Here is an 18,011-nt window from a genome sequence, read left to right as displayed (position 1 = left end):
AGCCTTCCAAAAACTCTGCAGTTGTTCCCAGAATTCAGAGAAAGCTTCTTTCTTTTTAAATTTTGTCATGAAAGGATTTTACTAACTTGACCTTTTACTGAGTGCTAAAATAGTTGTTCCCTTTGAATGGAAGTGCTGCTGTGCTCTTCGGCAATAGAACTGCACCACCTGCAGGGGGACTGTGGGGAAGCTTTTCTGGGCAACTGTTTGCTGCAAGTTAATCAGAACAAGTGCATGACACTGAGTGATAAAAAAAAAGAGTACCTGAAGGAGAAAATTTCAGAAGCTGTCTTATGTGTTTGGTAGAACAGGAGCATTGAGTGTTAAAGAAAAACACTTTGCATTTGCTTGATCATATTTGAATTCATTTACTGGCTAAACTGGCTGCAGTGTGGGCACAGCCAAGAATATTGTCCTGATCTCTTGCTGGCTGTGTGAATGAAATGTGTCTCCTGGAGGGATGTTGTGAAACAGGAAATCATCTCTGTTTGGGTTGACTTGTTCTGTGGGATTCAGCAGCCCAGGCAGTTTTCTGACAGCATCTGGTTAATTTTCCCTTCCCCCTACAGGACAACTGAAGCATGTATTTAGCAGTGCTGAAGATCCTGAGGTGAGTAAGAAAGGAACATTTCATGTTCCTGGTGTTTAAGAATTGTAGAGGAAGATGTGAGCTTGGCCAGTAGCAGTAGACAGTACAGGGCCAGCTAGGAAGGCCGAAAGAAAATCCATATTCCTGCCTGTAACAAAAATAATAAGGGCAGAGATAGATATTTTTAAATTTCCTTCTCAGAGTTTAAAGAATTAAAAACCTAGTTTTGAAAAGAGAACGATGCTTGCAGACAGCAGATAGGGAAAATTTAATTAAGAGCAATTTCCTGTACAGTTGAATTAGATCATTTCAATTTAAACAGAGTGACTTAGAATCCTATTCTTACCAAACTTTATGATATCTGCTTGGAACATGAGGTGGTAGAACAGGAAGGCCATCTTGCAATGGTGCCTGCAGTATCTGAAGTGCAATGGGCACCTTTGTGGCTGGGGAGCTGCGTGGGCCCAAAGGACGCAGGGCTGGCGGCCGTGAGCAGCTGAAGATGAGGCAGCGTGTGGCCAGGGGGCCAAGAAGGCCAAGGGCACGGTGTCTGTGCCAGCAGCAGTGGGGCAGCAGGAGCAGGGCAGGGAGCGTGGCCTGTGCTGGGCAGCGCTGCGGCCACAGCTGGAGTGCTGTGTGCAGCTGTGGGCCCTGGGAAGGAGAAAGTCATGGAGGGGCTGCAGCAAGTGCACAGAAGGACAGGGGAGCTGGGCAAGGGGGGGCAGCACAAGGCCAGTGAGGAGGTGCTGAGGGAGCTTTAGCCTGGACAATGGGGGCTCATGAGGGACCTTCAGGCAGACTTCCATAGATCCCTGCCTTAGATCCAATGCTCAGCACAAGGGCTGTTTCCCTGCCAAACATCCCTTCACTGCATCCAAGTGCTTTAGACACTGGAGTGGGTAACACTTTAATATTTTGTTTATTTGTTTGTTTGTTTGTTTGCTAGAAGAAGCCTTGTGTAGTTTCTCCTTCTCCAGGGAGCTTTTTCTCAATCTTTCCTGCCCTTTTTCAGCACTGGCAGAAACACATCGCTTTCAAGTTAACGGCTCCCGTGTCTTTTGGCAGCCCAGGGCATCAGTGTGTGTTGTGTTTGGGAATTGAGCAGGAAATCAATTGCATTCCAGCTGGTGCTCAGAGATTAGAGGAGCTGGAAGGGGCTGGGCTGCATTTCTGATTCCAGCCACTTCAGCACCATCAGTGTGGTCGAGTCCAAGAGAAGAACTTGCCTGAGCACACATGCACAAAGAGTGCAGTTCCCAGAAATGCTCTGGGTCTGATTGCATTCCATAATGACCCACACGCTCCAGATTCCCCAAGAGTGAGGGTTACTGAAGCAACCGGAGAGCAATCTCGGGATTTTAGTTGAGCGGGGCACTGGCTACCAAGTTCTGATGTGTATAGCAACAGAGAGGACAATAAAGAGGGATTTCAGTAATGAGATCTGTCTGTCTGTCTGTCTATCTATCTATCTATCTATCTATCTATGTAACATTTACATAATTGAATCTTCCTGGCTCTGGTCCAAGGCAGTCAGAGGTGCAGAGCTCACCTAAAGCATCCCTTTCTGGAGAGAATTAGAGACATGTTCCCTCGACCAATTCTGAGCAGGCAGAGATGTTTTCCCCTCCAGATATGCTGGTTTGTTTCCCCTCAGAGTTGTTTTCCTCCTCTGGCCTCTTCTGCCCTCAAGTCCCCAGTTAATTCTTTAAATTTCTGCCTGTCCTAGAGAGGTGCAACAATTCCATGTTTAGGTGGTGTTTGGTGACTCTGGTCACACATGCATTACGTGACACATGGTTTCCTTCACTGGCATCCCCAGGGCTGCGTAAGTGCATTTGTTCATGGGGCCTTAGGAGAGTCTTCTCTTTCCCTCAGCAGCAGCAGCAGCAGGGAGCGGTGGCAGGGCCAGGACGAGGAAGAGGTGCCTGCCCTGGCCCTTTGCTCCCGGGCCCCAGGCCAGGAGGGCTCTGGCTGCAGCAGGGCGCTCTTCGGGCAGCCCCTGGCAGCCTCTGCACGGAGCACAGCACGCTGCCCTGTCCTGCTTGTGCCACTTTTCTTCAGCAATACCCTAGCTCCTCCTCACAAGGAAAAAACTCCAGCAATCTAAAAAGAGACCATTCAAGTACAGTTCTACCTGCCTTTGCATTGTAGTTCAGGGCATGTATTTTTTTGTCTATAATTTCATGATTTTTATGAAAACATGCATTCATATCTTCACATTTTTGTGGTTTTAATTATTCATATACCTAAACACTCCATTTTAAACTCTTGATTTATTGCAGTTGGTAATTTTGAGGTAGTATATTTTAAAATGCCACAAAACAACACCTTTTGGGTAGTTTTTCTCACTCTTAAAAAAAAACCCCATAAGCCATTTTAGTCTCTGTCTCTCCAAATTGGTTCATATAGGCCTATTTTAAATCAGGGCTACAATACTTTTATAGGATTGAGAGAGCTCCAATTAAATGCACACCAGTGATTCCTCTTGTGGAATATCATGGCCCCACCATAAAGCTTCTATTTACTTTTTTTTCTTCATTAGCTCAACTGCAAACACACATTCAGTTGCAAACTTACACAAGATGAGCAAAATCAAAATGATGTGAGGGGCCTTTGAGAGCTCCTTGCTGATCTTTCTGCTTCTTTGGCTGAGCAAGGCTCTGATCTAGGCAAAGAGATTGCACTTAGTGCTACACAACCATTTGGCTGGAACTTGCTGATTTCTAGGAACAGCTGGAGGCCTCTCTCTCCCCAGGATGTTTTGGCTGAGCCAAGCTTTGCTGGGTTTTGGCTGCAAATACCATTGCCCTTGCTTTCTTCTATCCACAAGTACCATGGCTGGGCAAAAACTGCCACGTGGGCCATCTTCCAAAGGCACTTTGGTCTGGAGTTTGTGAATGAACGAGAGCCTCATCCACTTCCAAACCACATGAAAAAAATCAGGAAAGAAAACTTCCCATCCTTAACAAACAACTGACAATTCACAAGTGGATCTAGAGCTTCTTTATGGAATGAAAAGGAAGGCAATCTTCCAATGGAGTTGTGCTTTCGGGAGTTTTTCTTCTGACTCCAACTCCCAGCTGGCACTGGAAAAAGTCATGTCTCTGCAAGTGTCAGTGCCTTCTGTCTGCCATCAGTTGTTTTGCTGCAACAATCAGAACAAGCATCAGGCTGAAGAGAGGCTCAGCTGACGCTAGGAACAGGAGCTGCCCCAAGGAGAAAAAAGACATGAACTTTTACCTCCCAAACCCATCTCCCCAGAGGCTCAAGTAGGATTCCTCTGGTTCCCAGAAATACAAAGAAATAGGGCTGAGAAGACCCTTTGCAGCTATGTGTTCATGCCCAAGACTTTGCTGATGCCATTTGGGTTTTGCCTTTTTTCTTTTCTGTCTTTTCTGTATTCCTTGCACATCAATTTAGAGCTCTGTAGGCTACTCGATTAGTGACTACTTTTCCCAGTCCTTTTCCATGGCCTTTGCCTAAGCAGAAAGACAAACTTCCAGAGCTCCAAGCGCCGGGGGGTAGAAGGCCCCAGTGTTATCTTGGTTCTTCCTGGGACAGACCCCTGCAGGGAGCTGGTGGACTCACCATCCCTGCAAGCCTTTGAAAGAAGACTGGATGTGGCACTCGGTGCAGTGCTTTAGTTGAGGTATTAGGCCACAGATTGAATTCGATCATCTTGAAAGTGTCTGTCTTCCAAGCCAGGGATTCTGTGATTCTGTGACTGAGGCAGCTTTTACTGCAGCCCTGGAAAGGGCTGCGGGGGCCCTTGGCCAAGGACGGGGATCAAGGCTCATGGAAAAGAAGCAAAGGGCTCAAGGCGAAGGCTGACAGGGCAGAGCCGCCCCAGCGCGGCGCAGAGCGAGCCTCATGTCCTCCTCCTCAACCTGCGCCCTCTGCGCTGCCCTTTGCGGCGCCGGCGGCTCCTCTCGCTGCGGGGCTCCAGGGCGTGCTGGGGGCCGGGCTCTTCGTCTTCGGGAAGCGCCGGAGCCTCGGAGGGGAGCGGCTGCTGCTGTGGCCGGCAGGGGAGAGCTGCGGCTGCGGCCCTGGGCACGGCGAGCTGCCGCTATGGCCGGCTCCTGCCGCGGCTCCTGCCTCTGCTGCGGGCTCTGCTCCTGCCCTGTGCGCACAGACACGGCCGAGGGCTGCCCGGCAGCTCCGTGCCGCTCCGCAGCGGGCCCGGCCGGGCTGCTGCTCTCTGCGCCCTCTGCCTGCCGCTGCCGGCCCCGCTGCGCTCCCGCCCGCCTCTGCCGCGGCCGGGCCCACGCGGGAGGCAGCACATTGCGGCCGGCTCGGAAAAGCCCTGCCCGCAAACCGCCCGCCACGGCCTCGGCCTCAGGGCACAGGCTGCCGGCGCCCTCGCAGCTGCGAGCCGGCACGGGCCGCCTGCCGGCCTCGGCCACAGCTCCCGCCTGTGTCTCCATGGCCGCGGCTGCTCGGCACAGCGGGCTGAGCACAGCCAGCGCCAGCAACAGCTCCTCACGGGCCCAGGCTCTGGGCGCTCCGAGCCCGCCCAATCCCGAATCCCAGCCCTGAGGGGCTTGGCGTCCCAATGCATCCCCTGGGGACAGCAGAGTCGGCCGCTGAGCTCAGCCCATGGTGACACCACCAAGTGACCAATGGAAAATTCACCAAATCCTCATCAGAGACAAGAGAAAACTCCCATGGTGCCTGACAGCCTGAAGGAACTGCCAATTCCAGATCATTCCATCCATGTATGAAATGAGGCTTTTGCATTAAAGCAGAAAAGAGTTATCAAAAAGGAGGGCAGGAACAAACAACAAAGTTATTTGGACTCATGCTTCTTGTGTCTGTTAGAAAGGCCAAGAAAATGCACTCCTTGCTCTTCTGACACAGCTCTCTCTGTTCATGATGTGGGACAGTGAGTGCTGATCATGTGCAGGAGCTGATGCAAGGGACAGGGACAAGGATGCAGCAGGCACAGTGCCAAGCTGACAGAGGGATGATCTCTGGCAGTGGCACTGAAGAAGAAGAGTTTGCAGACAGCACAGAAAATGGCTCTTTGTTTCACCTCTTCTTTCAGTGCTGCTAAGAATATAGCCTGGAGCAAGCTGGGAACACCAGAGCCTGGAGCCCTTTCCAGGCAGGGCTGCATCAGACACAAACCAGCAGGGGACTGAGGAGCCCCTGGGGTGGCAGTGAGCAACCTCGGGCTCTGCTCACTGCTGCTGGCATTTTCTATTGAACCATCTCCAAGGACTTCTGTTGTGCTCTGTATTTCTAAGGGTTTTCCCCCTTGGTTTGTTTTTTGTTGTCTCCTGCACCTTTTTTTCTCGAAATTTTCCTATCCTGTCAGCAGCAGCCCTTGTCCAGAACTGGCTCTAAAATATCAGCAAAGTAGCTAGGAACAACAATGGGTGGAATCCTGCGGCTCAGGAATTCATATGCCAGAGCCCTGCCTGTGCCTCATGCTTTGTCAGGACCTCCTTCTCTGTGCAAAACTAGGGATTAGTGGAGTTTTTTTGCTGAAGACCTCCTGAGAAGCAAATGTTGTGCTAAGTGTCGGAGGAAGGAGACCCAGACACCAGTTGGTTCATCCAAGTCCAATTTATTGATCGAATACGGCGGGTTAAATATAGTTCTTAATAAGCTTCATACATATTGCAAAAGTTGAGCTCCGGATTGGTTAGTTACATATCAACAACTACACCTACTTCTACATTCTTGTGCTTATTCTTCTGTTACATTCTGCAGATATTCAGGACTAATCTCACCTCCCTTTCCTCATGTTGCAGCAAGGTCATCCGGCATTCTTGCCTGTCAGCAGTCACTGAATCAGAGACTGCTGACCTCCCTCTTTCAGCTTAACCAGTGGCATTATGTCAGTATGGCCTTTCTCAGCTAACCAACTCTTAATAAAATCCTCCACATTTCCCCCGTTTTCTTCTTGAGCAAGAAGACTAGTCTGCATTTTTGCTATCATACGACTGACCATGTTTTGAATACAATTAAAGACACAAGGCAAAATAAGCAAAAACAGTAAAACTACACCCAGTAGTCCTATAGCATAGATCACAAGGTTCCTCAGCCATGGCCCAAGTCCTAAGTTTTTAAGCCACTCATCAATTCCTAAACCTTCTTCTTCCTTGAGATTGTCAAGTTCTTGTTGCAGTTCTTTTATCTTAGTGTGAATGGACACCGAATGATCAGACAGATTCATGCAACACATTCCCTCAAACTCTTCACATCCATGCCCTTGTGCTAAGAGCAAAAAATCTACAGCAGCTCTATTTTGCAAAACAGTATGGTTAACACTCTGCACATCTGCAGTTAACATGTCTAGAATTTGGGATGTCTTGTTCAGCTCATTTTTTGCCCAGCACCCTAATTGCTTTGCTAAATTTATAGCCTTATTGGCAGATCCTCCTGGTAAAATAGTTGAAACTACTACTTGCCTGAATGTACCCCAAAACTTTGGGTCTCCTATCTGGCTGCAGTCCAAGTCATGTATACTACGCTTTTTCCTGTTTGATGTTTGACTGAGCTGCATTAGCAAGGACACATTAGGATGAAACAAGGACAATTTTCCCAAATAACAGGGTCCACCCTGTGACTTAGCTGGTACACCATTCCACGCCCTGTCTCCACAAATTAAAAATATCCCTGTAGGTAATTTCATTGGTGCCGTGATTTTTGTACTGTTACATTGACTGTAATACTGTGGAGAGAATTCACTCAAATTCAGGGATGAATCTAAGGTGGCCCATGTTTCTTTAGGTTGATTTAAATTTTGAACATACTGGCATTTGCACTTCCAAAAAGATCTAATTCCTCAGGAGGAGAATGCAAAGAGGTGTTAAGTGATTGGATTAGTAAGCATTGGCGATAGCCATCACTCTGACCTGCAGTATACCCTTGCTGCACTGGCAATGTGATGTTTGACATGTTAGACATACATAAAGTTCGATTATTTATCAAACCGCAAAATTCTCCTGGAGACCACACCGGAAGTCCTACCAGGCATGTTCGAAATGGATTAGTAATTCCTCCATGACTAAGACAAAGCGATGATTGATTAATTTGATTAGCAAGTGTTACCCATAAATTCTCTCTTGGCTGACTAAAATGCGTTATTCCTACTGCTTCACTTGCTACAGCATTGAGCAATATAATAAAAACAAACCTCATTTTTCTTTCTGCTTTCTCTGTTTTTCCTTTCTTTGTTGTCTTTTCCCTGGTTTGTTAGAATGTCTATTGTAAGGCTGAGTCAATTTCCGAATACACTGATCTAATTCCAAATCAGCATCCTTGCTTACAGGTATAGCGTGAGGTAAGTTTAAAGGCAAATCAGCTTTACAGCGATCTGCTATGATGCGTGAGGATGTAGTAATTTCAAGCTCTCTAAGTACTTGCTGTAATTTTCACCTTATATATGCTCTGGCCACTTGTTCTGTACTCTCATAAAGTTGTAATCCTGACCTTCCTGGTAGACCAGTACTTTGCTTAAGAGCTCTATACCAGGAAGAATATCGAATCCACTTCCCAAAACAAGAGTGACACCATAAAATTCCTACTGTCCTCTGTGAATACCAATAAACCTTATTGCAATCAGCACAATGCAAAGCTACCCAAGCATAACACTTATCATTATCCTTTTTGCAAACATAACAAGGAAGTGTATATAGGAAAGGATCAGTATTAAAATTTGTCTGTGTGATCCAATCCAACCAGTTCAATGGTGGTGATTGCAAAGCCTCTTCAGCTTTCTTACTATATACGGCTACCAATTCAAGCTCCTTCTTTAATGCAAAATGTATCTTATCTCGTAATTGCTGTTCTTGTTCTTCAACACCTATAGCATGCCACGAAGCAGGGTCCCATGGAGCTACAGCATCCCACAAGGCAGGGTCCCATAGATGTGAAATTGCCCTAATCATAAAAAACTAATTAGCAATCACTAATAGCCTTATTTAGATGAGGCCGTTCCCTATCTTACCTTCTTTTTCTTATGTGTTTTCAGTTTTGCTGCTCCTAACTTTACTGGTCCTCTTACTTGCAAACTTAATTTTTTTCAACTTTTCAATGCAGCAGTCTAGTGCTCTTTCAGGATTCCTTCTGAAGTGTCCTACAATAGAACGTTGCGTTAAAGGTACTAATTTTCTACACCTTACAGAGACTATACGTGATTTACTTTGAACCTTAATTCTATTTACAACACATTGTACTTCCCATCGATAATAAGCAAGAATTTTCTGTTCAGGAGACTCATAAAGATTTAAAGCTATATATGCATTTTGCCCTGTTTGTCTCCTTAATTCATCTTGCCAGCTTTTACCCCACGTGTGCTCGTGCTTACAAATGTGACACCATAAATCCCATAATAATGATTGTTCTAACCAAAAAGTTCTATCACAACCCCCACAACGTAGGGCTATCCAGGCAGCACAATGTGGATTGTGACAGTCAAGGCAATGTTCCTTTGCTGGATTTGTTAAACGAAAAGTTGATAATGAGTCAATAAAACCAATCAGCTCCTGGGACGTCCGATAGTGACGTGTCAGTGCTTTGTCCAACACTTTCGAGTGTCCCTTCAACTGTAACAGTAGTGGTCGTAGGACTAGAAACAGTTTCTTCCCCAGTCACTCCCTGGCCTCCTCCGTGAGGTGGTCCACCAGAGGCTGCATCAAAAACAGGTTTAGTCCACTTAGCAGGCACCCACAAAGGTCCTGTAGGTGAGGAAACACAAAGATATCCCCGACCCCAGTATAATACTTTTGCAGGTTTTTCCCATAATCCTGTAGTCGGGTTTTAATTTCCTGACCTGACCTCGGATGATGTTTAATTGCAGGAGGGATATCGTCTTCCCCAAAAATACATAAATGATTGATCACATACAGAACCTTAGCTAAACATGATTGTGGGTCTGTTAAATCTTGATGCTTCTCAATATACTGCTTAAGGTACCATTTGCTCTTTCCACTATTGCCTATCCAGTAGGAGAGTGTGGAATACCTGTCACATGCTTAACAGACCACTGATTCAAAAATTTATGGACCCTAGCACTTACATAAGCTCGACCATTATCCGTTTTGATACTCTTTGGGACTCCCATGACAGCAAAGCAACTTAACAGGTGCCTGATAACATGTGTAGCTTTTTCCCCGGCCTAAGCCATAGCCCATATGTAATGACTATATGTATCTATAGTGACATGCACACACTTAACTTTACCAAATCTAGCTATATGTGTAACATCCATTTGCCATTTCTCATTTATTTCTAAACCTCGAGGATTAACTCCAATGCCTAAACCTATTCCACCATTATGATAACTACATGTTGGACATGCTCTAACAATAGCCTTAGCTTCTGACAAACTCAGCTCAAAGTGCTTTGCTAATCCCTTTGCATTTTGATGATATTTACTATGTGCTTCTCTGGCCAATGTATGCTTATCAATAGGACAAGAGTTATCAATGGGTAGGGTAACCAATTTGTCTGCATGTTCATTCCCTTCTCCTAAACCTTCAGACCATTTATGACTCCTAATATGAATCACAATAAACTGCATTTCTTTCTCGTAGAGCTTTCCTTAATTGTATCAATAACTCATACAATCGTTTATTATTCACTTCCTTAATTGCTGCTTCCTCTATTCGTCTGACTACTCCTGCGACATACATAGAGTCTGTGACCACATTTAAAGGCTCCTGTAAGTTGGACACTGCCCATACTACTGCTAACAATTCCAAAGTTTGTAAGCTATCTGCAGGGTCTGCTGTGAGAAGTTGATGCTTCCATTGTCCTTTTTCTTGCCAGGTGACAGCAGCACGCCTTGATTTCTTTCCTGCATCTGTAAAAGCTGTAATAGCTCCTGTATCCAATAATCCATAAAGGGTTATGCTTTGATGCCCATGGGTAATTTCCACTTTTTGTTTTGGTCTATTTTGTAAATCCACAGTTAAAAGTGTAACACCAGTAGAGCCAAAACCCTTTTCATCCCGCGTTTGTCCAGTAAATGATGGTATACCAGATGTCATTTGTGATAGTGGTATTAATTGTGCAATGCGTTGTCCTTTTGTTATTTTAATAGGAGGATAAAGGGTGTAAACCATGATTTGTATTTCCCCTGTATAATCTGCATCGATAGCACCAGGTAATACAAATAATCCCAGCATAGTTATTGAAGAACGTCCTAATAACAATGCTCCACATCTTTATCCATTTATATAAGAGGACCCTTTACTCCAGTTTGTATCCTCTCAGGCCGGTTCGTCATTAGTGTGACGTCTACTGCTGCTGATAAATCCAAATCGAGGCTCTCTGCTGTAGCTGGTTGCAGACAGGAGGTAACAGCGATGTTGCGTCGGCAGCTGGTGTCTCCGATGTCACAGGGGCTACTTGTGTCTGGGTGCGTATGTCCCTCATTGCCGCATCGGTAACACTTGATGAATGGTCTCGAGCTCTGCGTGTCCGCCAGTGAGCCGCTTCGGAGAGGAGCAAGAGCAGCTAACACCTGATTCTGAGCAGCTAACACCTGATTTTGAGTAGACTCTGCTTGCTTTTGTAACCCTAATCCTAATTCCTTTAAAGTTTCTGCTATAAATGCCTGTGAAGCTGTTGGCATTAATGCCATTCGCTCTAAAGCTTCCTCAATGGTCCAATTTGCCCCTAAAGTAGCTAACACTCTTGCATTTGCCTAACAGGTTCACTTTTTACTCCAAACTAACTAACCGTAGAACGTAATTGAGCTAACATCTTCCAATCTAAGGGATTATATTCCGCTATATTATGTGTAAGGTTCCCCTGTGCATCATACTGTGGTGTGTATGTGACCGGACATGCAAGATTAGAAGCTACTTCCACCGCCTCGCCATCCCCCATCTGCATTTCTTCTTTTGCCACAGCAGCCCAAGCTTCCCTTCTCTGTTTAGCCATCTCCCCCCATAGGTCACTGTGTGCCCCCGGGATAGGATCTGGCCCTTTAAGGGTGCTATGCTGCTGGCACTTCGGTACAGAGACCGAGCTCTCGCATGGGGAAGGCGGTGGAGCAGGGGCTGACTCGCGCAGGGGAAGCAGCCCCCCCGCTGCTGGAGCTGACAGTGAAACCGGAGACGACTCGTGCGGGGGAAGCGACCCCCCCGTCAGAGCCGGCCCACTCGGGGGAAGCGGCGGAGGCAAAGGTGGCGGCGGAGGCGAAGCTGGCTTGCTCCCACCCCCACCATCCGACCCGCCTGAAGCTGGCGGCGGAGGCAAAGCTGGCTTGCTCTTACCTCCACCATCCAACTCGCCCTCCCCCTCTGACAGGAAGGGTGCAGATGGTTCCACTGTATCTAAGGGAAAATTCTCCACACCATTTTGCTGGGGACCCTTAGGCATAAGTATCTGAGTTACAGAAGGTGCTAAGGGATCATCCTCACGACCATACCCTATATTCTTCTTATAAGCTTCTGTTGCCCTTTCTGCTGCCTTTCTCTCAGAGACCTGCTGAAGTAACGTATTATACACCACCCGCCATAACTTGCCAAATTTCTTTGCTGACTTATCATCATCTAACACTGTATCCCACAGGATATCCCCAAACTTTTTCCACTCTGCTATCTCATGAACTGTATGTGAATTAGCAAAAATTCCTTTAGAATGACCATAAGCTAATAACCCTGGTAATTCCTTTTTTAAATCTATCCCTTTTACTCCTCGTCTTTCTAAATATGAGCAGAAGGGATCGTATGTCGGTTGCCTATCCATACCTATATATCAGCGCGCGCTGTTGCAGCCTTCCAGGCTTCCGGCGACACGTAGAGACTTGAGTCACCTTTGTGATCCTCAAGGGTGCTTTTAAAATCCGGCACCGTCCCGGCTGCAAGGACTCTCACCCAACTTCCTCGACCGTGGCGAATTTATAATCCAAGAAAGCGAATGTTCAGAGTGCTGCCCGCATTCTCCACCATTTGTCGGAGGAAGGAGACCCAGACACCAATTGGTTCATCCAAGTCCGATTTATTGATCGAATACGGCGGGTTAAATATAGTTCTTAATAAGCTTCATACATATTGCAAAAGTTGAGCTCCGGATTGGTTAGTTACATATCAACAACTACACCTACTTCTACATTCTTGTGCTTATTCTTCTGTTACATTCTGCAGATATTCAGGACTAATCTCACCTCCCTTTCCTCATGTTGCAGCAAGGTCATCCGGCATTCTTGCCTGTCAGCAGTCACTGAATCAGAGACTGCTGACCTCCCTTTCAAGCTTAACCAGCGGCATTATGTCAGTATGGCCTTTCTCAGCTAATCAACTCTTAATAAAATCCTCCACAGAGGAGACTAAAAAATGGACCTTACAAGGAAAAGTTGAAGTACATACTCCTCATGACCTTAAGGCGGTACCGAGACAGAAGGCTCAGCAGTGGCTAACTGATGCCAGAATATTAAAGTATGAGATAATACTAATGAACACAGAGGACTTAGAATTTATGACTTCCAATACCCTCAATCCAGCACAATTCCTAATGGGAGAGCCTATAGAGAATTTAGAACATGATTGCCTTGAATTGGTTAACCTCCAAACAAAAGTAAGAGAAGATTTAGAAGATCAGCCTCTAGCAACTGGAAGAATCTTATTCATAGATGGCTCTTTGAGGGTAGTAGATGGAAAAAGGGCTTCAAGTTATGCTATTACAGATGGAGAAACATTGCAAATTGATGAAAAAGGGAAACTACCCCCAAATTGGTCAGCTCAAAGCTGTGAAATATATGCCCTGAAGAGGGGACTGGACTTACTGGAGGGGGACCGGGGAACCATTTATACACACTCCCAATATGCATATGGGATAGTTCACACAGTTGGGAAATATGGGAGGAATGTGGATATTTAAGTTCAAAAGGAAAAAGCTTAGCCCATGAGAACTTAGAGCAGTGTTAGAAGCTCTTCAGAAACCTACAGAAATAGCAGTGGTCCATATAAAGGGGCATCAAAGAGGAGACAGTCTTGAAGTTAGAGGAAACCAACTGGCTGATCAGATAGCAAAAGAAGCAGCTTTAGAACCAGGGGATCCAGTAAAAAATGTTAAAGCAGGAACAACACCTGAAGAAGGAGAAAGAAGAGAAGAACCTGTATTTAGTGAAAAAGAATTGGAGGCTATAAAATATTTAAAGTTACTCCAAGGGCAACGAGGGGAATGGTTAACGTCAGATGGACAGGTGTTTTTGAATAAAGCACTGGCTCGGACAGTGCTAACAGAATTAGATAAATTAACTAATTGGGGAGTTCAAGGACTATGTGATCATTTCTTAAGAAATAACCTATGCATAGGTGTATATGGCCTAGCCAAAGCAATTACAAGAGGGTGTGTCATTTGTCAAAAAGGGAACCAGAAAGTCATGAGAAAAGTAGCACCTGGAGGGAGAGAATTAGCTTTAAGACTTTTCCAAAGCATACAGATAGATTTCACAGAGATGGCCCCAGTGCAAGGATACAAATATTTACTGGTTATAGTAGATCATCTCACCCATTGGGTAGAAGCCTTCCCAACCAGAAGGGAAACAACTCAAGTTGTAGCAAAAGTAATCCTAGACAACATTATCCCCAGATATGGAATGGTGAACACAATAGACTCAGACCGAGGTCCACATTTTGTGTCCCAAACATTGCAAAATATAATTGGAGCTTTAGGAATAAAATGGAAATTACATACTCCGTGGCACCCCCAGAGTTCTGGGAGGGTGGAGAGGATGAACAAAACTCTCAAAAATGTATTATTTAAATTGATTGAAGAAATAAAAATGAATTGGCGAAAGTGTTTGCCCCTAGCGCTTTTGCGCATCAGAACAAGACCTCGGTCTGACATAAGAATTTCACCTTATGAAATTATGTTTGGACTGCCATTCTTGTTAACACCCCATAGCACAGGAGACTATCTGGAAGGGGAAGAGGCTACCAGAAAGTACTTAGAGATAATTGGAAGAACTCTGGAAGGACTTAGAAAAAGAGGATACCTCCCCCAAACTTCCCCTCTTGACATGAAAGTTGAAGACATAACTAAGCCCAGGAGACTGGGTTTTGATAAAATCATGGAATACAGGACCATTAATGCCTAAATTTGAAGGCCCCTTTCAGGTACTCCTCATCACTAATTCGGCTGTGCGGACCAGACAAAAAGGTTGGACTCACATTACAAGAATAAAAGGGCCAGTCTCATCCCCAGGTATAGGACCAGATCTGACATCAGCTTCTCCCTCTGGCATTGGACCAGATTCTGCATCACTCTCGTCTCCGGGCACTGGACAGGATTCAACCACATCACAAGTTAATTCATCCAAGTATACTGCGATAAAAAGACCAAAAGATTTAAAGTTGACTCTCAGAAGGAGGAGTCAAAAAGACTGAACTATATAGGAAAATAATTGGTATTAGAGCCCTAACATAGCTTAAAATGTTTCTAGACAGTTCTGTGTGTAAAATAAGTTTGTAAAAAGTTTAAGACTGTAAATAAGTCATTCTAGTTAAGTTCCCCAATTTGGCTCTAAAGACTCCAGGTTAATCCCCTACAGAGCACTCCACTAAGAGAAACCAAAATTGGTAGAGAAAAGACCAAGAGAAGTTTAACCAGAGAAGCGGGTAGAAGAGACTCTAAAGGGCTTGGAAGCTTCTTCTCAGTAAAATTCCCCAAGAGGCAAGGCCGGGTGGGCAGGCTCTGCAAGATGACCCATACAGGACTCTTGGGAAGGGTAGTAATGATGACTCTGGTTGCTGGTGGTGCTCTGGGGAGCCCAGGAGAGCCGGGCAGTGAGTGCTACCAACCCCTCTATGAGGAGGAAGTGAGCTCCTTGTCTGGAGTCCTCATCAATTCTAACCCTACTTGCGTTAACCTCTCCCAATTGGTCCTTTATCAGAAAAATAAGACAATGCATTAGATGGCCCAGAATACTGCCACTTTTAGGCAGCCACTCCTGGGAGAGTGCCCTATAGGAGAAGCCTGGTTGTGCTTTGAGTGGGATGCTGCTGAAACAAGCTCAGTAGATCTAGTAAAAAGAAAAGAAATTGTAAAAACAGTAAGAAAGATGGTTTGTAACAAGTATTTAGCAGTAAAATATTCAGCTACCCAGGGGATCCCAAGAGATCCAAACAAATTGGAGTCTGTTGAAAAAAAGAAAGAACAAGTGTACCCACTATGAAGTATATGAATGTTATGAGTGTACTGAAAAAGAGATAAACTCGTTTGGAAAATGAAAGAACTGTTTAAATATTGGAAATGCCCAACAGAAACTGATGACACATTTCGGGAGAGCTCTAAACACCTGGTTTTGATCTCTAGTACTACAGCATACACTAAATTGTCAGAAGACTGGTCTGGCAGCTGCACAGCTAGAATAATAAAACCAGCTTTCTTCTTATTACCCAAAGAAACTGGATCAAGTTTAGGAGTGCCTATATGCAATGATTTAGGAGAAACCAAACAGAAGAAGCAAAGTGCAATAGAAATAGAGAAAGTCCAAAATTGTAAAGCCAAGTTCAGACCCCAATATCTATGTTAAATAGAATCATCAGGCTCCAGGGAGTATTAAAGATGAAGGATGCAATTATTAGAAACATTTCAAATGAAATAAAAAAAAAATTAGCATGTGTAAATAACCAAGAACAAACTCTTACACTTGATTCCAGTTGGTGAGATAACCTATGGATTTTCAATAAGGATGTATGGGAAAAAGTAGTTTTTCTCACTCTGTGTATACATGGAGGATTGCTCTTTTTACTGTGCTTGTTTTCCTGTCCTGGAGTGACGTTATGATGCTTGTATCCCCATTCATCTGTTCTGTGCCTTTAAGACTGGCTCTGAAGAATGGAAGTTTTGTTTGGGTTTCTCTTATCAGGGACACAGAGACGGGCAGTACTTGGGGCTGTTATTCACTTCTTGCTTTCAGCTTGCTGCTTTGCTTGCTTGCTTTTCTGCTCTTGCTTCTGCTCTCGCTTTTGCTTCTGCTTATTAGCTAGTTCTAGCTAAACAGTCCAAATTCCTTCCCGGACTGTTTCTCCTCTCCTGTTCCTGTGACCACCTCGAACCTGCTCCGGACTGGGACCCGGGAACACCGAAGGTTTGGCTGCAGCAGCTGCCCCAGCGCCGGAGGGACTGAGAACAGAGCAACCACCCCCGAAAGAGACTTTCTGATTTTGTCATCTTTCTCAGAGCAGTGTCATCTGGTATTGTTCATTTTGTGTGCTGGGGGGGTGCTGGGCCAGTCAAATAAACAGGTTCTTTCCACCTCTCTCCGAGGAATTTTTTCCCGAACCGGTTGGGGGGAGGGGCCGTGTGGGTTTTGCTTTCTGGAGGATCCTTTGCAGATTTTTTAACAAATTTGCCCTAAACCAGGACAATTAAAATAGTAGCATTGGCCATGCAGACCAACCTAAAGAAACCAAGAAAGGTAACGAAGTTAAGTAACCACGATTACCAGAGTGCGCAAGAAATTTATAATCAATACCAAAAATTAAAGAAATATGAAGCTCATGGGTCAGAAATTGCAAGTTGATGCAAGCTTAAATTTAAGCTCGATCAAAGAAGAAGAGGGGGGACTGTTATAAACAAAATTCTGCCAATTTTTCTGTAAAAAAAAGTTACAAAAACTAGTCAGACCACTGTTGCTGTGCTGCTAAAGTTTGTTCATATCATAACTTGTTTGTTATGATAATTACAAGTCGTTATCATTAATGGTTCTTTTTTGTATCAGTAAAGGCCCCTGCTGGAGCTAAATTAATGGCTCTTCTCCTGAGAAGGGTGGGGACTTCCCCAAACGGTGAAGAGAAGGGACTGAGACTTGGGAGGGGGTGCATGCAAACTAACTTCAGGACCAGCATGCCATGAGAAGCTACTACTCCAAACTTACTGAAAAGACCCCCAAAACAATGAGCTAACATAAAGTTAGGAAATTAGAGTGATGTGTGAATGTGAGGAGCAGAGTGCTGAGCCTGCAGAGATACTGGAGACCTTTGTAGCCCCTCACCCTGAGCACAAAAGTCATCCTGAAACCAGGACCTGGAGGGGGCGAGGCTGCAAAGATTAACATCTGGCTCCTACGAGGACTGGACCCCCAGCTCTGCTCCTAGTGGATAAAGCTGTGCATATCCTTCTCCTCCTCATCACGCTGGGACAGCCGACGGAGACTGCAGACCCGTCGAGCTGCCCAATTATGAGCTGATCACTTTAATTAAAGGCATTAAAAGGAGAAAAAGTCTCCTGCCATGTTTATTTCATCAGGGAGATAAGACTTCTGTTCCCAGAGATGAAGATGATTTCAGAAATAGATGAAGAGAACCTTTGCTCTTAAACAAGAGAACGTTTGCTCTTAAACAGCTCATCTTTAATATCCCATAAGTTGACATGGCCCATAAACACAGCTGTGGAAAAAGTGGTGATAAAATTGGAGGGACTTGACAATTTCAGATTTTTTAGGCGACTGCTA

The sequence above is a fragment of the Melozone crissalis genome, unplaced genomic scaffold, assembly GCF_028551555.1.
Source record: "Melozone crissalis strain CALT ecotype California unplaced genomic scaffold, PUWL_Pcris_2 ptg000083l_1, whole genome shotgun sequence".
Classification (NCBI taxonomy): domain Eukaryota; kingdom Metazoa; phylum Chordata; class Aves; order Passeriformes; family Passerellidae; genus Melozone; species Melozone crissalis.
This window is presented reverse-complemented; position numbering follows the sequence as displayed.